The sequence below is a fragment of the Pleurodeles waltl genome, chromosome 6 (genome assembly GCF_031143425.1).
Source record: "Pleurodeles waltl isolate 20211129_DDA chromosome 6, aPleWal1.hap1.20221129, whole genome shotgun sequence".
NCBI classification, from domain to species: domain Eukaryota; kingdom Metazoa; phylum Chordata; class Amphibia; order Caudata; family Salamandridae; genus Pleurodeles; species Pleurodeles waltl.
Genome location: NC_090445.1, coordinates 434,786,156 through 434,814,043, shown reverse-complemented (window position 1 = coordinate 434,814,043; position 27,888 = coordinate 434,786,156). Strand labels below are relative to the sequence as shown.

The 27,888-nt window shown below is 46.1% G+C and overlaps 1 protein-coding gene across 2 annotated transcripts in view; it reads left to right on the top strand.

Annotated features, from left to right (window-relative positions):
• Positions 1–8,877: 8,877 nt before the first annotated feature.
• Positions 8,878–27,888, top strand: part of PIK3C2B (phosphatidylinositol-4-phosphate 3-kinase catalytic subunit type 2 beta) — a 304,990-nt gene continuing 285,979 nt past the window's right edge. For both annotated transcript variants that reach the window (XM_069238510.1, XM_069238511.1), the window contains exon 1: positions 8,878–9,008. The gene's annotated coding sequence lies outside the window, so the exon portion shown is untranslated. The remainder of the gene's footprint in view (positions 9,009–27,888) is intronic.

Here is a 27,888-nt window from a genome sequence, read left to right as displayed (position 1 = left end):
ATTCACATGCTAGTATTGGCACTCCGGAATTCAGAGATGTGCAAATAACCACTGCTTCTCAACACCTTATCTTGTGGCCATTTTGGAAATACAAAGGTTTTCTTGATACCTGTTTTTCATTTTTTATATTTCAGCAAATGAATTGCTGTATACCCGGTATAGAGTGAAAACCCATTGCAAGGTGCAGCTCATTTATTGGCTCTGGGTACCTACGGTTCTTGATGAACCTGCAAGCCCTATATATTCCCGCAACCAGAAGAGTCCAGCTGACGTAACGGTATATTGCTTTCAAACATTTGACATCTCTGGAACAAGTTACAGAGTAAAATGTGGAGAAAAATTGCTGTTTTTTTCACCTCAAATTCAATATTCTTTTATTTCAGCTGTTATTTTCTATAGGAAACACTTGTAGGATCTACACAAATTACCCCTTGATGAATTCAGACTTTTGTCTACTTTTCAGAAATGTTTAGCTTTCTGGGATCAGCATTGGTTTCTCACCCATTTCTGTCACTAACTGCAAGGAGGCTGAAAGCACAAAAAATAGTAAAAATGGGGTATGTCCCAGTAAAATGTCAAAATTGTGTTAAAAATTGAGTTTTCTAATTCAAGCCTGCCTGTTCCTGAAAGCTGGGAAGATGGTGATTTTACCACCGCAAACTCTTTGTTGATGCCATTTTCAGGGGGAAAACCACGAGCCTTCTTCTGCAGTCCTTTTTTCCCATTTTTTTTTGTTTTAAACGAAATGTTTGCTGTATTTTGGCTAATTTCTTTGTCTCCTTCAGGGGAACCCACAAAGTCTGGGTACCTCTAGAATCCCTAGGATGTTGGAAAAAAAGGACGCAAATTAGGCGTGGGTAGCTTATGTGAACAAAAGGTTATGAGGGCCTAAGCACGAACTACCCCAAATAGCCAAACAAAGGCTCGGCACAGGAGGGGAAAAGGCCTGGCAGGAAAGGGGTTAAAGCCACTTTAACCTTTGTTTTTTTCCAGTGAATATATTTATGTATATCAGAAACCAAACAATGTTACTCCATATAACATATGAGTCAGTCGCACTCACGAGTGGGGATAGTTCCATTTATTGAGTGGATAGACAAATAAATCCCCTGAAAAACTAAAGGTTAAAGTAACTTTAGAATTAGGTGAAAATTTCAGTGAATATGTAATGTTTTAAACTGAAAAAAAATGAAATTCACCAGTTACAGTTATCTCAAGTAATGCTAACTCATGCCCTAATGGAACTATAACTTGCGCCCCTGCCACGCACAGATAACTCATCAATAATTTAATTACAAATGTTATTGTGATATTATTAATGATGTCCTAGAAGATGTCATGTGTGATGGAATATGTGGGGTAATTAGCAGTGCACGGCGAGCTTGGGTGTGCTATTTCTTTCCACTCTTCTTACGAAGAATTTATTGATTTTTTGGAACAGAAGACAAATGTGTTGTCTCCATACAGACATTATGATTTAAAGATTGATTTGGAAACAAATGTGCAAAGTTTTTGTAGACAACTATGTTGTCAGGAACTCGATGGAGATCAGGGCAAAACTAATGAGCAAAGAGAATCCAACCTCAGCAGCAATAGGATAATTCTGGAGGATGGCCGTAGCTTGGTCGGTGAGATTCAGAGGGTGTGAATCGCAAATTTCCAGACTAAAAAACAGTATGTCGAAGGGTGAAGGGAAGAGATGACCAAGGCTTGGGATGCTCTGTTCCCACAAGTAACAGGTTCAGTATGTATTTGTACTGGGAGGGCCTCTGTCTAAGTTCAAGATTAAAAAAAACAGGAACAAATTAGAAGCTTTTAGTCAAATAAAGTCAGAGAAAAACCAACAAAGGCATAGGTGACACGACTCACATCCCCTAGGCCAAGAATGTATTTATTTAGGGGATGTCCCACCCCAAACTCCCCCATCCCCTGAAGCTATGCCCCTGTATATACAAGCTAGATAGCTGAATGTTTGGAAGGAAAAGGACAAGACAGAATCTGTGAACTAACACAGGTTGGGATCAGGGCTGCGGAACTGAATAAACTATGCATGCAAGATATATGTTGAAAAATAAAAAATGAAAACTCAAAATACCAGTACAAACAGAAGTATTATTTTTAAAAAACACATTAAATGATCATTTGCATGCTCCTTGGGATGTGATCTTTCTGTAAGAGGAAAAGATAGTACAAAAGGCAAAAAAGCGCAGGATGTCCTAGTGCTAGTTTGTATGTGTTACGTTTTCTGGGTGGATTGGGGCTTACTCATGTGGCTGAGTTGATGCTAAAGCAGTAGCTAAGGCTTTATTCCCAGATTCGGCATTCTACTTCAGTTTGGAAGTGACAAAGGAAACCTTTGTGTCCATCATAGTTCAAGAATAATACAAATATCCAAAGATCTGACAACTGTAACCTGCTTCAGCCATGTTTTCATGCTCAGGCTAATATGTCTCACATGACATGGTTATCTCTGAGGAGGTTTGCATTTTCGCTCATGAGGCATGAAAATAATGAAGTAGCATTTTCAGCCAATAATTATTTACATTTTTACTAGTGGTGGTCATTATCCTATACTCATGAAGTCAGCTAGGCACCTGCTCATATTCTTTGTGAAAAGTATACTTTGTGACTGCTACTAGAAGCTTGTATCTGTTAAGATGTAACTTGAAGTCGTCTTTCACCGAGCTTTTCTTCACCAGTGATTTCAGATGGACTTCTGGTCAGTTAACTCTGATTCACAGACTATTCATTTTTCATTTGTCAATAAATTCTTTCAGACTCTAAATGTGGTGTGTAAGGAGATTTTCTTCAACACCTTTCAAATTCTCTCACATAGTTAACGACCTCGACCATGTCTTGTAAGAGGTGAATGCAGATTTCAAGGATCAGAAGTATCCCACTTCTAACCTTCAAACACCACAGCTGACAGACTATACTAGTGATATATATGATCTCTTTAGCCAGCATGATAATTTGAAACGTTCTGTGGATTCATGACAGGACCCGAAGCACCAGAGAGGTGGGAAAGTAGTCTTCCTGAGCACCACAAATGTTACAAATGTGAACCACTGAGGGATTAAAACCCCAGAACATTAAATTCAGTTATATACAGCTAAATGTTTCAGTATCTCTGCCATCACATACCAATTAACTGGAAGACAGGAAAGACAATCTGCCTAAGTAATGCACCAATCAGGAATGTACTCAAGATTGTAACAGTACTCTTGCATGAGAGAGGCTATTCTTATTAATCTTGCAGATCCTTTGCCTGCACCCCCAGTCAACAATGCCTTACTCAGAGGCTTGTGGCCAGTTCAACGCATAAATTTCATACCCCACACATATAAGTTCTGAAGTACTCCGGACCTCAAGTTGCATCCAGTGCTTCATGCTTTATGACAGAATAATTCAGTTCAGAGCCTGTCAGATCATGAATCAAAAGCCACTGCCCTTTAAAGATTGTGATGTAATTGAGAAAGAATGACTCCTATCCCAATAGCACTTGCAATCACTCTTTTAAAGAAATGAAGATTTGTATCAACCGGAGCTAAGATTCCCAGATATTCTCAAAGCATTTATGTTGGATTGCATCCCACATGAAACTGTTCCCTTTCCTCAACAGGTCCCTCAAACCTTTAGTTTTATCTGTGAAACTCTCTATAAATTTGTAGCAGTATTCAATGAGGCCCATAAATGACCTAGGCTAGTCTTTATCTGTTGGATGAGGAGACCATTAGATGGTCTGCAATAGCTTTCCCAATAGTCCTCCTACCTCCTCAGAAAGCTAAGAACAGCCGTGGCATTGCTTGTGCAAAAAGAGCTGTCTCACGTTCGTCCACCCAGGCTGCACCAACTCTGCCACCAATCTGACCAACAGCGCTGCCATAATAGGCTGCCTCACCCGTTTCTTAACTCTGCCTTCTCTAGCCCAACCCTCTAACATACACTTCCCATTGTACCTGCTGCAGGGCCATAACCCCCACAGAGTGTACCATAAAGTGCCACACTACCAACTTCCCTGAAAGGGTTACTGCTGACAGACCTTTGTCTATCATATCCATTAATAAATTCAGCACATCATCCTGCCGCTCAGCCTATGCACCCTAACCATTATTCCACCGTTGTTCCAACATCGCTAAAAATTCCACACATACTTGTGGATAAGCTCTCCTTGAAAAGACCTTAACTGACAGCTCAATCAGTTCCATCACTCTTAATGATCAATCTGCTACAGTTAAGTTGGCATCGCCATGCCTGCCACTCTGTCTTGGGAGCCCACCCACAGAACCTCTACAGCTGAACATGAGACAATGTATCTGCAGTGCCCTTAATAAATCCTACAATATATTTACACTCAAAATATATTATTGTAAACAACCACAAACAAGATTTCTCATCAGTTTCAACACTTTTACACTGTGCACAGACAGTCTATTGACTTTATGCACCACTGACAAGTTGTCAACGTTGAAAGCCACTTTCCTGATCTTGAAGTATCTACCCCAACACCAGCACCACCCCAATAGGAAAAACTCTAAAAATGCAGTGCTTTTTCCTTCTTGCAACCATTCCTCTGACTAGTGTTCAGCACACTACTTCCCCTGACAGTACAAACTAAAGCCACACCAGCCTGATGTCTCAGGATAAATCTGAATACTCCACTCAGCTGGATCACCCAGGCTTTGCTGCTGCACTCCACTGAAATGCTGCAATAAAGGCCAGCCAACTCTTCACATTTGGTTTCACACCTACGGTCAGTTTTACTCTGTGATGGGGCAAACCAAGTGTTGAAGTGAGACCCACCTTCTACAAAAACTCCTGCCAACTTACTTCACCCAGCACACAAAATTCAGATAGCCCACCAAAACCTGTATTATCCTCACTTCAACTTCCCTCCCCTCCAGCCTTCCTTCTTCTAGCAAAGTCACTATTTTCACCACATTTCTTGTGACATTCTCGCCTTCATAGACACAAAAGCAATTTATATACCTACTATTCCCACAAAGGTAATCACTGTTCCTGGCCCCATCATCTTTTCTGGTCAAGCTGTACCCATATTTTGACATTACCACCACAAAAGTATCAAGTGGTCTTTGATAATCCTGTTGCTCTGTTGACCCCCACAAGAAAATAAATCATCCAAGTAATTTGTTATTTACTTGCAACTAAAAATTTACTGAATTTCTCAAATCAAAACACTGAAAACCTCAAGGTTAGTGCTTTGTCTACATAAAAAGTTCCATCAGATTATATACTCAGCAATTCAAAGTCATTGGGGTGAACAGAAAGAAACCAAAATGCTGACTTGATATTAGACTTTGCCATAAAAGCCCTTGCCCATCTTCTTTCACCAGCTCAACTGAAGTTTAATGTACCACAGTCAAGTCCAAAAATAAAGTAGTTTATAGAAGCCCCTTCTGGTCATGACAAATGCTGTATCAGCCTGAATACCACTTTTTCATTTTTTGGCATCACCCCTACTGCAGCTACCACAAAGGCCGTACTCAGCCACTCTTCAAATGGGCTCTCATCCTTGCTTCTGCTACCTACTTGTCCAATTTACCTTGAATCACCTCCTTCTCTTCCCTTTCTAACTGCAAATGTCCTGCCCTCGTTGGCAGCATCTAACTACAAAGTCAAAACATCAACACTAACTGGAGTATGTGCTTTTCCCCATTTGTTCCTGGCTTCCTCTCCCTCTTCCCCTTGGTATCAGACCCTTCCCATTAGTTCCCAGCACTCCAGACACTCCATGGCCAAAGTGAAATGTGACTAGATGTTTCACTGCACATCTGGAGCACTCATGCTTGAATTTGCAAAAGTCCCTGTTGCAATAAACTTGTTAAAGGTCCAATATACCCCATCCTGTGTGTTTTGGCATCTACCAGCCCCTTCTACTTCCCCTTAGGTGGGATGCTTCTGAAAGGGTCGGTAAGCAATGGCAGGATGCTTGCTGTATAGGATTGTTGGTGTCCATGTGGTAGTTGGCATGCATTGCAGCTAAAGACTTGTGTTCAATTCTCCCCACTTATCATTCATATCCTTTCCCAAGCAAGCTCTAAACTACTTAGCGTACCTGACCCAAGAAAGGCCGCCAAAACATACCTGTGCTTTCCTAATAACATCAATGTATTTAAATACAGAGCTGGGCTCTGCAAATATGCACATATGCATAAGAAAAGCTGCCTTCCACTTCTCTATTGTAACCGGCACCTTCAGCCTGCTGGACAACTCTCATTCCTTGCTCTAAATTCTCTGTGATAATTTAAACAGCTACAAATGTTCTCTTGTGTAGCTACCATTAAATGTGCTCCCAATGGCTTTATCACCCTCATATACAGCAGCTTTTATGTTTAATCTCTTTCCACTGCATGTTGTTCTCTACAGACTTACCCTTTTGTGACTATGCTTCTCCTCAACCACCAACACCTCCCTTGTGATGCCTTAACCCATGACAAACTTTCCTTTCCTTAACTCACAACCAACCTGACCTCATCACTTCCCCAAACATTTCCAGTTAGGCCCAAACGTGGCAATTCTTGCATCTTTGCAATTGGCCTACCTTTTTGCCATATCGGGCCAACTCCAAAACCATTCACCCTTGAGACCTTGCCTTCTGCTCAAGATATTCATGTCATGTCATCCATAAACTAGAATGTTGTCTTGGAAAAAAAATGATGTTGTTCAATCCCTTAAAATTTCTGTCATCGCCCTTTGAAAAACGCTTGTGCAGAACATAGTCCAGACGGCATTCTGGTAAATTGGAATGTGCCTTCCATAGTAAAAAAGGTTGTGATGGACATGGATTCTTCATGAACTTTCATTTGATGTCAAACAATTCTTAAATCAAGTTTGGAGAAAAATGCTACAAAAATGTCCTTGTATCCGGCACCTCTTACACACCAACTGTGCTGCCAGCGTTAGACCCGCCTTCTCCAGACCAACACTGCTTCTGACCACCTACGCCATACCTCTTGTGCCGTACTTTTATTTTTATCACCCACCTGCTCAACAATGTCTACTTCTTCCAACTCTTCTTCATCCTCCTCGTAATCAAGCGGTGTTTCTTCCTGAATAAGCATACTTTTACACTACCCTCTTATCCCATTTTTACCCGGCACCTCACCATCTCCAACACCCCACCCCCATATCTCACATCCATTGGGGTCTTCAGTGTACCAACCATCTTGAAAGCGGCCGCACAAGACCCACTCCCTCCAATTCCAGGACCGTCCCTAGACAACAGCAGGTTGGACACACCGGACTGTACCCTCTCTTCACCCCGGGGTAAACTATCCACCAAAGACTACTTCACTATCTGGACACCATTGTCCTCAATGTTCTCTGTCCGCTGAGCCCCCACCCTCAATTGACTGCCAACTCCTGCTTCTCCATCCGCCTCTCCCTCCACCCACACACCTCCCAGTTTTCCCAAAGCCAAAGCCAGGGTCCAACGCTCTACATGTGATCTCCCGGGTGACCACTTCTTTTCCCACCTTCCCTTGAAGCCCCCTGCCCCTTTGTCACTGCCTCCAACAGGGCCCTATCCCGCTTCTGCCGCTTGTGGGCGTGTCAGTCAGAGCCCTTTATAACCCTTGCACCCCCCTACCCTTAACCTTCCAAGCCCCCATCCCTCTTGCCCAACTTCTTCCCCACCTGCCTACCCCACTGCTACTAACTTCACCAGCATCACTCAATTCTGGCACCAACTCAGAGGGTCGCCGAGCTTTCCCCTCCTTTCCTGCTGCCGTGCCGATTACTCCTGTCCCAGATGACACAGTAAACTCCACCCACTCACCGAAGCTGCTACCTGCCGCTCCAGTACCCTGCACTCACCCTCAGGAAGAAGGGAACCCTTGACCCAGACACCTATAGGAAGAGCCCCTCTAACCCCGCAGCCTCGTCCACACCTCTAACAGCAATACTAATGCCCATGGCTCCCGGCACCCCCACGAGCCCGAAAACCGGTGGCGTGAGATTGTGAAGAGGGGCCCCCGAGTCTCACAAATCTCACAGATATTCATTGACCTTAGCCCGAATGGGGCCTCCCTCCGGTCCGCGGTAAGAGGGACCCCTCCAGCTCCAAGCGCCGCAGGGGCCTGCGTCGCCGTCCTGCCGAAAACCCTGGCCAAGTCTCACCCCCCACCATACTCGAACCGGATTATAAAACATTCTAAAATGTGCAATTAATGCATATCAGGTTTGTTACAAGGAGCCGGCATAAAACACTCGAAAGTATCCAGCGGGGGTGTAAAAATCATGCCCTCTGTCCTTAGTCCCAAACTTCACTGCGTTTTCTGCGAAAAACCGAAGTAAACAAATGCGATAAAGAGTAATATTTGTTTCAGATGCTGGTGATATTGTGAACTGCAGCATGGACGTCGACTCATCTTAATGGTGGGGATAGGAAGCGACACGCAGCACCCGGCTATAACCTTTTGACATCACAAGGTTGATCACTTAGCCTACGCCTAGCGCCTCAGTTTCCTTTTATTTGCTGATGTTAAGAAGCTAGTGAAAGGCATGGAAATGAAACTACAAAAGGTAAAAAGCGACATTTATTTCCCGCTCCTGCCACCGCCCTCAGGGTGCTCGATGGAGAGGACACTGCTAGAGGGCTGAAAAGGCCAGTCGCTGCCAGCCATGAAGTGACGTAGCTGCTGTACCCCTATAGCACTCTGAGCTCTCCTTAGCACCCTGCTTGGCTGTCACGGGCATCTCTCCCGCGCTTCCCGCAGCGTCCAGCAGATGGTGCACGGCCTCCCTGAAGTCCATTGTGTGATCCCCTCCCCCAGGCCTCTCTCCCAGCCCGGGGAGGCAGTGCAGTTCGCCTGTCCTGTTGGAGGTGGAAGACCCTTGTGTCGCTGCCCCTAGATGTGCCCTGGATACCGGGCTCTGTACTTGAGGCGAAGGCCGGTCTCTCTCCCGTACCACCGCGGCCCCTCCTCCGAGGCGCCCAGCGGGAGCCCAGGCTGCGCAGGGGGCGGGATTGCAATGCAGCATCGCCGGTAAGAGAGCTTCACAGATGTGTATTTGTGTGACGTCCTTTGTATAACGCTTCATGCCGCCCGGGCTGCGTCTGGGAGCTAGGCTGCAAGAAGTGAAGGCGGCAGAGCACGATGGGTGGGCGGATGGACCGCGAAGGAGAGGGGTTGATGAGAGCGAGTCAAGCGCTTGTTATGGCAGAGAAGCAGTCTGCGCTGTAACCGATAGCCCCGCGCCTCGGATGCGCTCCCGCATTTCGCCGTGAGCCCGACCAAGCGTGAGTGGTGCGGGGGTAGGTGTGGGTGGGTATGTGTCTTGGGTGGGGGCGCGACCGAGAAGGAAAGGGCGCATAGAGCAGGGAAGGGGGCGCCGGGGGACCGGGAGGATGGTGCAGGTGGGGGAGAGAGGATGGGAGAGGGACTGTAGATGGAAGGGGGTGGAGAGGAGAAGGGGCATTCGAAGGCCCCGGCGAGTGAGGAGCTAGAGGGACACAGGAGGAGGAAACGGTAGGGATGGTGAGAAGAGGCGATGAGAACACAGAGCGACCGACATTGAGTGACGGCCGCACACCTACGCCAACTCAGAGCCCAACAGATACCCCGAGCAGGAGTAACAATGCACGGGCAGTGCAGGTGCCCCATTGTATGTACTCGGCCCAAATCCTCCGCTTTAAATCATGTCATGTGTGACAGCGCTGGAGAACTCGTGCGCGCGTGCTGCCAGTATAACACAACGGACTGACAAAGGAGTCTACCAGTCAGTGTGAGTGGATGAACGCAGGGGCAGCACTGAGAACAGGTGCGTAAAGCACTGGAAGTAAGTACTGCACCAAGAGCAAACGCACTGAGAGAGAAGAGATGCAAGACTGAGAGCAAGAGCACACGCAGAACTGGACTGGACCAGCACCAGCACCAAGAGCGTGTGCATCACTGAGAACTGGTGCAGGACTGCTGCCCAGAGACACCTTACAGCAGCACATAGGCCAACCGCAGAAACCACACAGTGCAGGCCCAAGAACATGTAGTGTATTGGAAATCAGTGCAGCCCGAGAGCATGAATAGTATTACAGCACCAGAAACTAGCGTAGATCAGATAACGTTTACAACTCCAGATACAAGAGCTGTGGGGCGAACACGTTCAAGGCAGCGAAAGAGTGCATTGGCAAGAACAAACTGCACTGTGAAGATTCGCGGCACGAATAACCAGTACAGGACTAAGAACCACCATGCACCTGGATGCAGAGCATCACAGAGTAGAAATACAGTACAAAGAAAAAAGTGTCATGCGAAAATAAGAGCAGGGCCCAAAACAAGAGGTAGTGTAATGTGTACAGTACATAGAGTAGCACAATTTGATTCAGAAGTGTAGTGCCGAAAACAAGAACAGCAACTACAGAAAGTAAGCACTAACACAGAGTGCGTGCGGCACACACAACAAGTATACCGTTGAGAAGCGTGGGCCCAGAACAAGTGTAGCGCCGACCAAATGTGAATACCAAACACAGGGAGCTCATAGAACTTCTGCAGCAGAGGTAGCTAGTACAGCACTGCAGAAAGTGCAGCTTGGAGAACAAGCGTGGTATAAAGAAAAAGTTTATCACCAAGAACTGTTAGAGGCTTGAGAGAATAAATGCAGCACCGAGAAGAAGTGCAGCACTCAGAATAGGTAAGATTTGGGAATCAAGAGAAGCAGAGAGAGTAAGTAGAGAACATGAAATAGGAAATGTGATAGCACGAACAAGTACATAATAGAAAACAAGCTCAATCAGATGTAGATGCAGCAGTGAGAACTCCGAGAAAATGTGCGCCGAATAGAAGTACACTACCCGAAGTAGTAGACCTGGCGTCAAAAAAATGTGCAGCACGGAAAAGGCACCAAAACACACAAAAACACTCTGGCACCAAGAACAGGTGCACCTAAGAGATGAGACTGCACCTCAAGCATGAGCAAGTAGATCACCAAAACAAGAAGAGCACTGAGAACACATGCAACAATAAGAACGCATGCAGACCCAAGCATGAGTGCAGCGCCCAGAACACGTGGCACATACTTAACTAGCAATGCACAAGTAGATCACTAAAACAAGCAGAGCACTGAGAACATGTGCAAGAAGAACAGTGCAGAACAAGGATGTGGAATTCCTATGCCCAATGCCTGGGACATATTGTTTGAGGTCAAGGGCAACAAGTTTTCATGTTTATTTTGACCTTAGGACAAGTAGGCCCAACCCCCTGCAGCACAAACCCTTTGGGTGCCAGTTTACAGAGAAATGAAATTTCTGCAGTTGAAGTAATATGTGTCCATATGTTTATATTGTTCAAACTTGTATTTATGGTTCACTAATGAAAAGCCTTAGTTATTAGGGTGCGCGCTGTAAATAAACGTTTTATGGTCACACTGCATTACTGACTTTTTTTTTTTTTTTTTTACTGGAACCAAAGTGTACATATATGTTTGAAAAGTTTAGCAATATGAAGCTGAGTATAATGCTCCCAGAATGCTCTTTGATTAGATGCAAATGTCTGCAGAAGCTTGTAAGCAAGAGTGGTGATTCTTAGCTTTCAAAATAAAATGTTCAGAAAAAAAATGCAAGCAGGAACAAAAAAAGTTTTGCTACAATGAAATTTTAGGTGCTGTGTCTTTGAAGCGTCATTTAGTAAAATGTATTGATGCATGCTAATATTTAAAAAAAAATATATACATATTCCTATTGGAAAATCAGTGTAACCATTTTCAACAAGATTATGGGAAGCATGGAAATAAACAAGCACTGTCAAAGCCAACCGATACAACACTTTCGTTAGTCTTTTGGTTTCGTCAATGCGTATCTTGTTTTGACATGGCTTTTGTAACCCTTTATTGTTGTGGGAGCTGCCAGGCCCTCACAATTGTAACAAACATTGGCAAAAAGAAAAAAAACGTTTTTTGGTCTCAAAAAGCATACATTGCCACCAGTGGCCTAACAAACGCCCCGCAGCCCCCCTCCAACTTCCAGGTGGCCCACTCGGCACAGCACCTGCGCTGAGGGAGTCCGGTGCAAATATAGTTTCGTTACAACACTGATTGCCAAAGTAGTTCCTGGTACTGAACAAAACTACTTTGCATGCCAATATACTTCTTGTGGAAGAGCAGAATGCGATCACTCACTGGAAAGCCAGCTGATAGAGAAATAGAAGTTTAATAAAAGCAAAATGTCTTTAACGCCAGACCTAATTAGGGACCCAATTCTTAAATTCACAAAAAGTGCACCCATGGTATATGTCTTTGAATTAGGGCCTTTCCTGAATTCACAAGAACTTACAGCAGTAGATCAGGAAATTGTACGCCTACAAAATATTTGGGAACTGTATTTTAGCACAAGCAGATATGCTTGTGTAGATTTGCTCATGTGCAAATCTATTGTGCGTTAACAAGTTCACTTTCTCTCCAACCATTTTTTTTTCCCAACCCTGGAAGAACTACTTCTGCCATTGTCTGGTGTAAATTTCCAACCTTTCTCATTAAGGGAAAAAATGAGAGAAGAGCTTGTGAAAATCCTTAAAACATGAGTCAGTAGGTTTGCAGAAGCACTGGCATTCCAGCCATGGAACTATTGCTTACTGCTTTCTCTAGCCCCAGCATCTAAATCTGCGGAAAGGTAGCAAAATAAAGACATTGCTATAGTAGAGATTGAAATTGCAAGTATTCAAGCTCTACTACAGTAGTAGCCCTGGCTAATCGGAGGGGCTATTATCCAAGCTCTTACGTAATGAGATTGCTGCCATAATTTGTCGCCGCACTACATGGCACCAAAGGGACAAGTAGATTTTTTACAGGGCAAGTAGATTTAAGAAGCAACCTGTCCCATGGACAAGTAGATATTTTTTATTTTAATTCCACACCCCTGCAGAATCAGGCATAAATGCAGAGCCCAGAACATGTGCATAATTAACTATCAGTGCAGCACAGTAACAAATGTAGAAGTGCAGCACTGCGAACATGTAAATCGCAAAGAAGCTACATCTCCCTTAAAATGAACAGGTACATCAATAACAAAGAGGTTATGCGCAGCAAAGGGAACAAGTGTATCTCCAAGAACAGGGCACATCGCCCAGGACAACAGCACGGATAGCAAGCACGTTAAAAACACAAAACAGTAAAAATAACACATAGAGGACCAAGGACAAGTGCTGCACTTGTACCCTGTGGTATACTCTTTCGTTGTGCACGTATTTTAACTACTCGCCCTCTGTTCATACAAGTACTCAAAATAAGTGAGGAGCAGAGAACTAGTATATCACAGAGTGCAAGTACAGCACCAGGAACACCTACAACACCGGGAACAAAATCAGCTTTGAGAACGAGAATAGTGCCAAAACAAGTGAATATAAACAGAGCACAGAAAATAAGAATGTCACTGAGGACAAACATCACATTGCAGGCAGTTACAACTTGGAGAATAGCCACAGCATTAATAACCAGCATTGTTAAAGCCAATAGGACTCGGTAACCTCAGAGCTATTCGCGTTGTCAATGTGTTTTAGCCATGCTGAATAGCAGCACAGCTGCTGTTCAGCATTGCTGACAGTCATCTAAAAATGCTGAGCATATATTTCTCTGAGAATGTGAGTTTGTGTGTGCATATCTGTGTACTGAGAATGCTGCTTGTGCATGCATCACTGGGCTTGAACACTGAGAATGAGTGTCTGACTGCAAGCCTGTGTAGTGTGTGCCTGCACACAGGCCAGGTTTACTAAGAATGTGTGTGCGCTTGTGCCGGTCTGCACACTAAGAATGTGTGTGATTCCAAGCCTACATACTGACTGTTGTGTGCGCCCACACAGGTCTGATTTCCTTAGAATGTCTGTGTGAGTGCATACATGCTGAGGTCTGTATAATTGGAAATGCCCCAGCTGGGATAACAGAAAAGCCTCATCGAGCACTAGAGCTGCGTTGCAAGAAATTGGGTGATATTTTTGGCAACCTAAATATTGCGGGTGAGGCTATTAATGGAAAGCTTTAGAGGGGGTCACTCTTGGTAAACATGGGTCCTTGCTTTCTTACAGACTCGGATGAAGCAGAGCTCATTCAAACTAAGTATATGAAAGCATGATGATCATGTTTTCTTCATTTATGTGTTTTTATTAAGCTGCATCCTGTTGCTTTATTGCCACTAGGCCGGTTTGAAACAGAGGAGAGTGCTAGTAAGAAAGCAGTAGACAGGGGAGAGGATGTGGCCTAACGGCTAAGCATGCACTTTGAAGCTGGGGAGCCAAGTTCAGATCTCGGCGGGAGGCTAAACATTCTGTGATTCTGGGCAAATGACTTAATCTCTTTGTACCTAAAGATGAATGTGTCCATCTGTAATACAACTAGTGCTCATGGGAAGCTCCTATATGCTATACGCAAATGCACAGAAAAGGAATGATCGTGGAAGTGCTTACAGCTTTGAGAGGTAGGGGCAGTGAAAAGATGTACTCTGTAAAGTGTTTAAACAAAACAACATGAGCGCACCAGTGAAATGAATCCGTGTCCGGCCAGGTGTGAGGGAGCTCTGCGATGGGGTCACTGGGAGGGGGAAAGAGGTTACAGAGGACGGACCAAGTGAAAACACGAGCACTCACATTTGTGTGGAAGTGCTCAAACCGAAAGAAAAATGTAGATCCTAAAACAGGAGCAGTGAATAGACACAAATACTTGGTCCATGCTATGGGGAAGCATGGACCTAGAAGAAGCATAATGCATTTGTGCCATGGATAAATGGGGACAAAGGATATGAGAGGACCAATGGAGCGAGCAAATGGTAAGCCTATGGGCGGGGAGAAGCCCACAGATTGAATACAAAATGCACTGTCTAGCCAAGACCTAAAAAGGAGTACAAACTATAGGTGTAGTGTGTTTGGGTTCATTTTTGTATTCCGAGTCCAACCCTGGGTCTAGCCCCCAAAGAAATAAATGGAACGAGGGGAACTAATTTATTACCAACAACAAACAGAGCCCAGAGAATAAGTATCTACAACATTGACAAAGCCAATAGGCCTGAGACTTAGTTAGGCAGCCAGCAGGAGCTAACAGTTCGATGCAAGCACTCAGATGAAGGTGGAAGGATACATCAAAACAGCCAATAACATTAGGTGACTAAGAAGTGTATTAGGCTTACCCAAGTCACCAGCCAGTGGCTAAAGGAGGCTGGTCAAATATAGCCAGTGGTTGAAGGCAGAACTGTGCATACTGTAAGCAGTAGGTCAGCTTGATGGCTGACCTACTGATGTCAAAACCTAGAAGTAAAAAGAAATAGGTGCAGCACAGAGGGCACGTATGGCATCAAAGCCATGGATAGCGCAGACTGATATCGCAACCACACCTGGTGCAGCACCGAGATCAAGAACAGTATGGAGGCCATGTGCCACATAAACAGGAGCTATATCGTGATCTGTTGCACTGGCTCAGTGCAGTACTGAGCACTTTTTATCCTTCATCTGAGGCGTCTAAAGTTCATAGATATACCATGGAATTTTCTCGAACTAATGTATGAACAAACAAAAAATAAACAGTCGGAGACGGTGGGTAGAAATTGCCTCTGACTATTCGCGACTTGTTCTGTCTCAAGTTTATTCATTAACTCAGAGAAATTTAATGTTCTATATATGAACTTGAGACATCTCAGACTGCAAAAGGCAGGGGCTTGGCTCTGTCTCGAACAGCACAGCTCATTGTGAGAAGTTCCCTGGTTCATAACCCAAATAAGTATAGCACCAAGAACTAGCACGGTGCTGAGAGCATGCACATTGGTTAGAATAAGTACAGCACTCAAATCATGTAGAGTCTAGAGAACAAGATGATAATCAGGACCACTGGAATTATTGGCTTTTTTATGGCTGCAGAGGTTTTTTACACAATTATTTGTATTTGCTGCCTTTGTCACATAATCAGCAGATTTAAAAAAATGCATAGCTCCTACAGGTCAAGCGTTACTAAAACTGTGTAGCCGTGCCTTAGAAGGCTCTTCGCAGAGGTTGTTTGGTCACCTTACCATTTCTTATTGCTGTACATGGGTGTCAAACTGGTACCGAAGCTAAATCTGTGTCCAGACAGTGTTTGCGTGTAAACATTACAAATTGATGAGAAAATGCTATCACAAAAAAATGCCCTCTTCCACATAATTTAGGAAGCCCTGCTGCATAATTTGGTCCTCACATGCCACACAATTCCAGTGGTTCTGGCTAACACTATGGATGAACTGAGCACTGAAAAGAGTACTAGATTAGTACAGCAACCCCACCAAGTGCAGCAGTGGGAGCTAGTGCAGAGCCGTGAAAAGGCACATTACCCAGAACAGGGGCAGCATACAGATGAAGTGCAAATCTCAGACAAATGCACTACTGAAAGCTTGTACGATACAGAGAACAAGGTTAGCCAAGGACCAAGGCATTACTGAAATGAGGCAGAGGATGACTTGGATTGTTGGGGTTCCAAGAAGCCTCTTGAAATGGGGGCGGAATAACCATACAGTGGCAATTGGATGTTGCGAGAGGAAGGCCCTAAGAATCCCTGAGGAGGCCTGGCCCCTGAGAATTGTAGCTGATGTGAGAGATGGGTACTCTAAATCAGAATGGAAAGGGGGCAGCATTGCGCCTATTGCTCGGTGAGGGGTATACGACTGGAGGGGTTAGTGTGGGAACAGGAGAGGGTGCACCATCAGGCAAATATATATTTGAGTGTCTGCCCATGGGGTTCCCTCCCTGTAGGAGGCTGGCCTGGCTTATAGTGGGTCCAGTTATCCCTTATTAGTAGAATAGAGGTGTTTTTAGCAGTTTAGGCTGATAGAAGGTATCTATGGCAAAGCAGCTTAGGCTGAACTAGGAGACATGCAAAGCTCCTACTATACCACTTACATCATATAGCACAATATCATAAGAAAACACAATACACAGAGTTACTAAAAATAAAGGTACTTTATTTTTTGACAATATGCCACAAGTATGTACCCTCAGTTAGAAGGTAAGTAATATACACAAGTCATATGTACACAATCCCAAAACAGGTAAGTAATAGTAAGAAAAGTAATGCAAACAAAGTAGAATAACAATAGGTGAACATAGGTCTAGAGGCAACACAAACCATATACTCCAAAAGTGGAATGCGAATCACAAATGGGCCCCAGACCTATGGGAGCTTGTAGAGGGTCGTTGGGACTGTAAGAAAACAGTCAGTGTGTCCAAGATACCCCACCCCAATACCCTGAAAAGTAGGAGTAAAGTTCCCCTACTACCCTAAAAGGACACAATAGTTGTGATAGGGGGATTCTGCAAGAACCACACACACCAGCAAAGCACTGAAGACGGATTCCTGGACCTGAGGACCTGCAAGGCAAGGGGACCAAGTCCAAGAGTCGCGATAGTGTCTAGGGGGGGCAGGAGCCCAGGAAACCCCGGATGACGGTGCAGAGAGGCTGCCTCCGGGTGGAAGAAGCCAAGGATTCTGCAACAACGGAAAGGGCTAGGAACTTCTCCTTTGGATGGAAGATGTCCCACGGCGTGCTGGAGGTTGCAGAAGTGTTTCCACGCAGAAATACTGCAAACAAGCCTTGCTAGCTGCAAGGATCGCGGTAGAGGTTTTTGGGTGCTGCTGGGGACCAGGAAGAACCAGGATGTTGCCCCTTGGAGGAGGAGACAGAGGGGGCGCTCAGCAACTCAGAGAGCCCCCAAAGAAGCAGGCAGCACCCGCAGAAGTACCAGGGCAGGCACTTAGAAGATTTGTGAACCAGAGTCCCATGACGTCGGAGTCTAACTTAGAGGGTTGAGCACTGCAGGACGGAGTGCTGGGGACCCAGGCTAGGCTGTGTACAAAGGAATCCTTGGAGAAGTGCACAGAAGCCGGGGCAGCTGCAAATCACGCAGTACACATGTTTGCAGTCTAGCGTGGGGAGGCAAGGACTTACCTCCACCAAACTTGGACTGAAGGATCACTGGACTGTGGGGGTCACTTGGATATAGCTCCTGTGTTCCAGGGACTACGCTTGTCGAGATGAGAGGGGGCCCAGAGGACTGGTGATGCAGGAGTTTGGTGCCTGTGTTAGCAGGGGGAAGACTCCGTCAACCCATGAGAGATTCTTTCAGGATTTCCAGTGCAGGGTGAAGGCAGACAGCCCTCAGAGCATGCACCACCCGGAAGCAGTCGAGAAAGCCGGCAGGATTAGGCGCTACAATGTTGCTGGTAGTTGTCTTGCTACTTTGTTGCGGGTTTGCAGGCATCCTGGAGCAGTCAGCTGCCGATCCTCGGCAGAAGTCGAGGGAAGTGCAGAGGAACTCTGGTGAGCTCTTGCATTTGTTATCTGAAGAATACCCCAGAGTAGAGACCCTAAATGGCCAGAAAAGGAGGTTTGGCTACCAAGAAAGGAGGATTGAATACCAAGAGAGGTAAGAGCCTATCAGATGGGGTCTCTGACGTCACCTGCTGCCACTGGCCACTCAGAGCAGTCCAGTGTGCCCCCAACACCTCTCAATCCAAGATGGCAGAGGTCTGGGACACACTGGAGGAGCTCTGGGCACCTCCCCTGGGAGGTACTGGTCTGGGGAGTGGTCACTCCCCTTTCCTTTGTCCAGTTTCGCGCCAGAGCAGGGCTGGGGGATCCCTGAACCGGTGTAAGATGGCTTATGCAGAGATGGGCACCATTTGTGCCCATCAAAGCATTTCCAGAGGCTGGGGGAGGCTACTCCTCCCCAGCCCTTCACACCTATTTCCAATGGGAGAGGGTGTAACACCCTCTCTCAGAGGAAATCCTTTGTTCTGCCTTCCTCGGCCGTGGCTGCCCAGACCCCAGGAGGGCAGAATCCTGTCTGAGGGGTTGGTAGCAGCAGCAGCTACAGTGGAAACCCCGGAAAGGCAGTTTGGCAGTACCCAGGTTCTGTGCTAGAGACCCGGGGGATCATGGAATTGTTCCCCCCAATACCAGATTGGGGGGACAATTCCATGATCTTAGATATGTTACATGGCCATGTTCGGAGTTACCATTGTGACGCTATACATAGGTAGTGACCTATGTATAGTGCACACGTGTAATGGTGTCCCCTCACTCACAAAGTCCGGGGAATTTGCCCTGAACGATGTGTGGGCACCTTGGCTAGTGCCAGGGTGCCCACACACTAAGTAACTTGGCACCCAACCTTCACCAAGTGAGGGTTAGACATATAGGTGACTTATAAGTTACTTATGTGCAGTGAAAAATGGCTGTGAAATAACGTGGATGTTATTTCACTCAGGCTGCAGTGGCAGGCCTGTGTAAGAATTGTTGAGCTCCCTATGGGTGGCAAAAGAAATGCTGCAGCCCATAGGGATCTCCTGGAACCCCAATACCCTGGGTACCTAAGTACCATATACAAGGGAATTATATGGGTGTACCAGTGTGCCAATGAGAATTGGTAAAATTAGTCACCAGCCTGCAGTGACAATTTTAGAAAGCAGAGCGAGCATAAACACTGAGGTTCTGGTTAGCAGAGCCTTGGTGATACAGTTAGGCACCACACAGGGAACATATATAGGCCACAAACTTATGAGCACTGGGGTCCTGGCTAGCAGGATCCCAGTGACACATAACAAACACCAAACAACTTAGGGTTTTCACTAAGAGCACTGGGCCCTGGCTAGCAGGATCCCAGTGAGACAGTGAAAACACCCTATCATATACTCACAAACAGGCCAAAAGTGGGGGTAACAAGGCTAGAAAGAGGCTACCTTCCTTCACTACCCTTCTTTGAAAGTCAGCCTCCTGGGTTGCATCCAGGTCTTTGCTCTCATTTCTTGATTTTCTGCTCCTAATATTGCTAGCTTCCCAATGTTGAGTTTCTGCCCCTAGAGGTGCCTGCCCCACACCCCCAGGGTTGCCTGCATCGCTCTGCTCTCCATGTTCGAATGTGCGCCTCTAGTGTTGCCTGCAGCCCCCGGAGCTGACTGCTTGCTCTGCTGTGCTCTCTGCATTGCTGGGGACCACTGCCTTACAGAGGAAGCCTGTTCTCTCTGTTGCTGACTGTGGGATAGGCATGGGGAGGGGGCATCCTGGGGCACAATACAATGATGGAGGGTCCTCCACACGGGCTGGAATTGCTAATTTCCCCCTCCCCCACCTTGAACGGGCGCCAAGGCCTGCTTCCCCTCGGATGTGGCCTGAGCAGCGCTGGCTTCCAGGGTTTGTCTGCAGTTTCCTGCCTGGCTTTCTGTCCGCTCTCCTGCCTACCGCGGCCCTGCCTTTGTCCGGGGTCGGGTATACTGGGGCTGAGAGCAGAAACCTGACGCGTGCACAGGAGCTGAGAGCTGAAACCTGACTTTCCAGTTCATGAGAACGCATCGACACCAGGCGTGCACCTGACCCACGGCGAGGGAGCCACAAAGGGCACGCGGAGGCTTCTGGGAGCGGTGCGGGAGCTAGGAATAGGGTACCACAGAACAGGATGCAGGATACGTTTAAAAAGCCGGGAAGGTCCCTGGACGGAAGTAATATCCGCGTGGCCGCCTTCCAGCGTAGCGTCCTGGGCAGAGCACAGCTTCCCCTCCGGAGCGTTTCTTAGGTTTCGTTCTCGGAGAAGAGATAACGTCTCTACCGGCGGACCGAGGTTACACACCTGGATTTTATAGATTTACTTGGGTGGCACGAGCTTGCTTTCTCGGTGCAGGCCCTTCCTCTCCTGGCTACGTAACACCCGCGGCTAATAGTCTACTCCTTTCAAAGAAGGAAAACACGGCAGCAACCCTTCCAGGCGGCGTCCACGCAGTTAGGGCACTTCCATGCTGTGTGGTGGCCTAATGGACTGTGCACAGTGCTCCTGTTTTGCTCACATTTAAATATTTGAAATAAATAATTTGTAGATGAGAAGTTCAGGACCGTAACAGAGCCTTCATTGGGACGAAAAAAGTTTCTCTCTGAACGGGGCGTGGCCTGTGAAATGAAGATCGTGGCTTAAACAAGTGCACTCAATTTCTGTATCTGATCCCCGTAATGTGGCACCCTATCGCTGTTTTATTTCCTCTCTGTCATTACATCCACATACATAACACAACGACTGACAGACATCTAGAACCATCCAGAAATGTTGGCTTTGTCAAGGGTTGCTAACTATTTAGGCTTAGACGAGTAACATCAATGATTTTGTCGTAAATAATGAATTTTGAAAATGTTTACATTCTGAAATTGAGAGACTGAATTAAACATTACGGAGTGCTGTGCGGTCTGCAGAGTCCAAGAGTTAAGTGACCGCATGTATTCTGAACCTCTTTATGACCCATTGATGGACACTGTGCGAAACCCGTACTGCGTGCAGTCTCAACTCCAGTACTCTGTCCTGGCCCATTATAGACACCTGAAGGGGAATTAATTAAACAAAATACAGAAACTCAACATCCTGGAAATAGTTAACACTCTTTGGGAATTCAAGATTGAGTAAAACATGTGAAATATAAACCGGGAATAAATCACTGCTATGGATTACCTCCAAGATTTTTACATTCGTCCTTCTGGAAACAATCAGTGTTTTTGTTACTAAAAGTAAGGGCTTGAAATTAGGGTCAAATAGGGATCAGTGTCCGTTTTCAATTACTACCAGGTCTGAGACCTAGAGGGACCCGGCTCACTTAAAAAGCACTGCTCCGTAACCATCTGAATTTAGTCGCTCACCCTGCATTCAGGTTTTATGGTGTGCAGCAAATGCATCGAAGTTTTCAAAATTAATGTTGAAGTGTAGAATATAGGTGCCTGACAGCCCCCACATAGTGATATGCATCATCATGCAACTATGCCAATACACACCTAGGTTTCCGAGATACGGGGAAGTGTTAAAGAAAGGCTGGCCTGAAGTGGATTGTCAGGGTATGGGTATGTGTAATGCACGCATCTCTATTGAAGAGCTACAAGGCAGGCAGGACATTACACCAGGGATTAGAATTAAGTTATAACCCCAGGACCCTCAGCTCCACCTCTTGCCCCCGAGTCTATCGCTGAAGGTTCCTGTGCATCTAGTGGAGGTGATCAGTAACACTGCTTGGCATCCAGGAAGCAGCTGCCACATTTTTTAGGTACCTCTCCATCAGACCTGGCAGAGCAAAGGTGGTCGCTGAGTAGACGCTTCCCTGGCTGGTAGCTCCTTCCACCCTCAGCCTTCCTCATCGTTACTAATAGATTGGCATACTGCCGTCTTCGGCCCCCCTCCTGTAAGTTGTCCTTTATGGATCAACCCAACCATGTTCACATAGCATCTCACAGGACCTGCTTCCTGCCACCACAACAACATATCCTTCACACGCTAGACAGCTTCCAGAAGGCATGCTAGCCAAACCTGCAGATGTATAGGAGGTAGCCTACTACTTTTCTGGCAGATCTACACCTGGCATATGTGTTGAAGTTATCCTACTGCTTTTGGGGAAGCTGCGGATTGAACCTGGGAAGTGATGAAAATCCACTGCTGAGCAGGAAGGCAGTGACCAACAAATCTTTGAAATGTGTCCAGTGTTACAGAATTCATGCCTTGCAGCTGCCGCTGGAGTTACTGACATCACTGCTCTTCACATGTATGTTTGCTGACATGGGGTTGTGTCAGTGAAATCAGAGCTGCCCAAATTTCACAAAAGTCACTCATGTCATAATATTTATCTGCTATGATGCTTTATGGGTCATAAGCCACATTGTCCTGTTCTCTGATTTGGGTCCTTTTGTCATACAATGCGATTTTCATAACCTCATCAGGTCAAAAGTTGATGTTGTTTTCAGTGTTATCATTATGATAATGAGTGGTTTGAAAAGTCATAGCTCTTTTTAATCATGTTGGCAAGTAAGAACAGGTGCTCCACACACCGAAGATCAGTGTTGTACCACACAGAACCCGATTAGCCCATAGGGAAGAATTCTGGAATGGCTTATACCTCCAAAGACTTCTTGGGCTTGTCATGAACCTTACCCAGGCCTGCAGGCCTTCCCTTTATAAGAGTGGCCTGTGGGGACTTCTAACTTTCCACCACCATGCTTGCCTCTAACGTCCATGGGACTCTTTGAACACTAGAAAACCATTTTTTACAAGCTAGAATAGCTGCCTGGATGAGGTTTTTACAGCCAGTCTCTAACAAATTTCTTCTGATTTCATATGGCGTCTTGTTCGCAAGGCTCTCTCTCACGTTCTATGTGATGACCTATAGAGTTATAACTTGGTGTGTTGTGTAATCGAATGCTTAAATGCTTTTGAAAATAGTATAGAAAACATAGAGGAGCATGATTGGCCCAAGGTAGCCATGTGACTGTGCAGCGAAAGGACACTGTGCATCGCAATAGCCCTGCCCAGTAGGAAGCCATCTTAATGGTATCACCTGATAATTGTTTCCTTTGAGTTGAGCTAAATTTAGATAGGACAACTAACTGTCCGAATAACTGTGAAAGAAGTATGTAGGGACTAGGTATTATCAATCAGTATTCTGTGCTATGCAAGTAAAAACAAATGTACCTTAGTAACAAGTTATTGGAACTGATTATACCGATAGACGTGCATTCACCCATTTGTTACTATAATGCAATTTAATTTGAAACTGGACGTAGGTTCATAAAATAACACTGACTGTAATCATTTGAACAACTTCAATTTTAAAAAGTACACAACAGAAACTTTTCACGATTTCCAATTAAAATTTTAAAAAAACTGGTACTAAGTAAACACCAAAAAATCCGGAACATATTTTAGTCAATATTTGGAAAAGAAATGCAAATATATATTAAGACGAACACACACCTAAGTGAAGGAAACGGGGATTATTTAAATAATTATGTGACAGATCAAAGTAGAAGGATAAGGGGGACAATTACAATGCAGATGTTAAACTGAATATATTTTTAACTGGGTGCAGCCTATTTTAGTTGCTACCCTACAGATCCCGTGTTAAGGCATCTTTACAGGTTAACACAACTGGTCATATGCTCACTCACGAGGTATTTTTTTTTTTTTTTTTTTTTTTACTTAACTGGTTTAATCCCTGGTGGTCTGGGTGAATACATTTATAATTCCCAGCAGGCAAACAGCATAGCCTAAACCACAAGTGTTCGTTAATAAGGTTTGGTTTGACCAGTTCTGCAGTTATTTGTTATAATACTGCATCTTTGAAATGAGTTTGCCTTGTGGCTCTCTGCCACTGCAGTGTGGGCCCGATGTATTCGGGACGGCATGCATGGGTCTGAAATGGACCCCTCCTTACTGTCATTTGGCCCTGGGGCTGAATGTAATAATAAGCAGTTTGCACCCATTATTGAGGGAGGGCCGGGGCATCCTCACCCTCTCCAGTCTTGCCTGTCGTGAGTCATGGCCCCTCCCCACACTGAACAATGCTAGTACCACATTACACAACGCGACTATGCAGCTATGTGCAATCCACTGAATGGTACGACGTGACAATAAAATGGCTGGTTGCAGTAAAAAGTCATATTTCTCTAGCTTGCGTAAACGGTTGTGCTTTTGGCCGGGATAATTGCAGCTCGTGACTCCTTTCCCTGTGTCGTGTACGGTAGTGCGACAAGCCTGGGCCACATGAGGACGGGATCAGTACATATGACAATGCCGTTGTGTAACTGTTCGCGCGCGGCCCTCGTGCATAACAACGACCAGGACAGTTCTGGAACCGGGAGACCAAAAATTAATTGATTCCATGTCAGGACGAGGAAACAAACAGTGCCCTTCAAAGCGCGCGCTAAATATACACCGTTGTGTCAGCAGAATTGGAACGTGGAACCACTTAGCCAGGCCACTTTTGCTGTTTTTTGTTATACGTTATTTGCTAAAAACTGCACACATCGCTTTAAAATATTTTAGATGGTAGGTTCTTTATTCACACAAAACTGTAAAGCGTTCAGCACGGAACCTTGATGTTGTGGAATACTGGACGAAATTTAGATCATTGGAGAGTCTTTGGGAGTGTGGGCGGGAGAGTAGGCAGACGGTAGGAACTAAACGGAGATTGAGTGGTAAGACACCAGCTTCTCACACTGCCCATCTCTGGGTGTCCCCCTATTGCTCGCCAGTGACAGGTCCTGACACTGCCTAGCAGTTAGAGCCCACTATTGACTTCTCCCCACTATGCCTGCCAGTGTCAGTTTCTGAAGCTGCCAACCAATGCCAGCCTTTACAAGGTAGTGTTTGCATGCTCACCTGCAACAGCTCTTAACCAGTGCTTAATTTGAGCCGGTGGTTGGACATGAGGCCTATGGGCACTCGTTTTTGGAGGCCGGTACTTATTTTTCTTCATCACCCTTTAACCCAGAGCTAGAGAGAGAAAAGCACACAAGGGGAAAGGAGGAAGAGAAAGACGGAAACAAGTGACAAAAGAAGAAAGCGGGAACCTGCAGGAGTGAGATAAACGGTTATAGTGTGTCTCATGGCCACAGAAAGAGGCTGGAGGTGGAATCAAGACTACGCAGCCTCAAACTTTTATACCCCAACCTTTGATAGCTCAGGCCATGGGCTTTTAACCAAAACATTGGAGCCCCAGCACTTATCCTTTAACAAATTAAGCTCTCACCCTGACACTGTCTGTAGGCTCCTAATTCCTCACACTGCCAGCCAATGACTGCTCCTCCATTGCAAACGAGTGACTTCTCATATTGCCTGCTGTTCACATCGCCCTGCAGTTAATTCGCCTCACACTGCGCACCACTGACAGTTCCTCACAATACCCCCCAGTGGCAGCTCTCTATACTATGTACATACCCAGGATCTGCTTCCCATACTGTCTGCCAGTGCCTGCTCTTCAAGCTGCCTACCCTGCCAGTGCTAGCTGTAGGAGGCTGGCCCTCTAGTGTACAAAATCGAGTACACTATGCAGAGGGTCCGGGCAATCACACGTTGGTTTCCAGGGGTAAAAATTATACCACCTAATGCTCCAATTTCTAAGGTAGTTGGTCGAGCAGTTAGGCTAATCCAGGAGATGTGCTAAGTATCTGCTGTACTCACAAATCCAATCATGCACCACACACACTCAATGAATACCTCAAGACCAGACTTTATAAAAATACTTCAGAATTTTATATACATTTTAAGACCAAGATCTTTAAAATACGTTAAGTACTTTTCGAGTTATGACTTTTTGAAGTTTTAGCAAAGTTAGTCTTTTTGTGCGTAATTACGCACCATTGGAATCAATGCAGTCACCTTTAAAAATGCATTAAAAATCACACAGTTGAATTACTAGTCTCTTCTCTTTCAGGGTGGCCGGAGTGGTCGGTGGGCACACTATGCAAGCTAGAGTGTCTCGGGCGGCTCCTGGTTCCTGCGGGAGCAGCGTTGGAGAGGTTCTTGGCACAGGCCCACCTGGAGGGGCCACTTGTAAAAGGAGCTGGTTTGTAGATTTAAAGATGGTGCCTTGGGGTCCCCTTGGACTGTCGAGGTAGCAAGGGGTTGGGGACCTAGGCTACACAGCAGATACCGCGATGCAAGGCCCAGGGCAGCCAGGTGGAGGGCGTTCTGGAGGTCTTTTGATGCTGTGCGCAATGGAGTCCACTGGAGCTGGAGGTGAGTCTCTTTGAGGGCGGCTTACAGGATAACGGGGGCACTGTGGTCAGAGGTCCGGGTTGTTCCAGAAGTCCCTCGACTGGGGCTCCCTCCTGATCCTTTTTCAGCTCTGGAGGAGCTGGTTTTCTTCTTGTTGACCGCCATCTGACCAGTACCCAGGGTATTGGTGTAACTCGGCCACTAGAGGGCGCAGTGCCACCAAACTTGGCACAGTTGTGGGTCACGTCCGGGCGGCCGTCGGGTCCGGCTGCGACTTCCGGTTGCAGAGATATCGGTCGGTCAGTGAAGGGACCCTCACTGGTTTGCTGGTCCTTTGCAGGTTTCTTGACTGGTGCCTCCGCTCCGGAGGGACATTTTGGCTATTTGCGAAGCATGGAGGTCCTCTGGGCTTTAGAGGTGGGTCCAGGGGTCAGCTCCTGCGCAGTGGCGATTGTTGGTACTCTGGTGCAACAAGCAGGGGTCCATGAGCCTCTTCTGGTGCAGCAGGTCCTCTGTTCTCGTCCTGTCGGGTTCTTTGGTGCTGCTTTCTTCCTGTTCAATCTGAATGCTTGGTCTAGGGGAGCCCACTAAATACTGAATTTAGTGGGTGTTTTAGGGGGTACCTGGTAGTGTCCAACAGGACACTTACCCTTGGGTGGCTACACCCACAACAGTGACCACTTCCTGTAGGAAGGGTCACTTTCCTAAAACTAATTGGCTATTTTCCTGCCACCCAATATGGAGGAAAATGAAATGAAGGGCCCACTTTGCCGACAAGCCCCTATGGGAGGTGCATGCTCAGTGAGACCCCTCCTCCTACCCTTTGTGTGGTTTCCCGCCTTTGCTCCCTCCAAAAGTGGGGGCTTGCAAAGGGGGAAGTCCTCTGCTGCTAGCAGCAAGCCTGGGGGCTTGAGTTTCAGGACAGTATCCCTTTGAAGCTCACCGCCAGGGTGTTGCACATTCTTGAGGGAGGGAGTGGTATCTCCTCCACCCAGGAAGGACATTGTCTTACGAACCAGAGAGCCATGGCTCTCCCCTAGGTTTGTATATTGGCTGTCTGGAGTGGCCGGCTGGATGGAACCAGTCAGCAACTATGCTAGTTAGGGTTAGCTTTTGCAGGGGGCATCTCTAAGGTGACTCCTAGGTACATATAGGGTTAAATCCAACACTGGTACCAGCTTGGATTTAATATTCTGAGTTTTTTTATACCAAACATCCCAGGGTACAGCGTGGCCATCATGTAGCTTGGGAACCAGTGTCCAGTACATGTACTTAAAATGGCTGCTCTGTTCACTCACCATGTCCTGGGTTTAGCAAGGACACAGTGGGGCCATACTGCTCATGCAGTTATGCCCTCACATATGGTATGGTGCACCTTGCCTTAGGGCTAAGGCCTGCTTGAGGGGTGACTTACCCA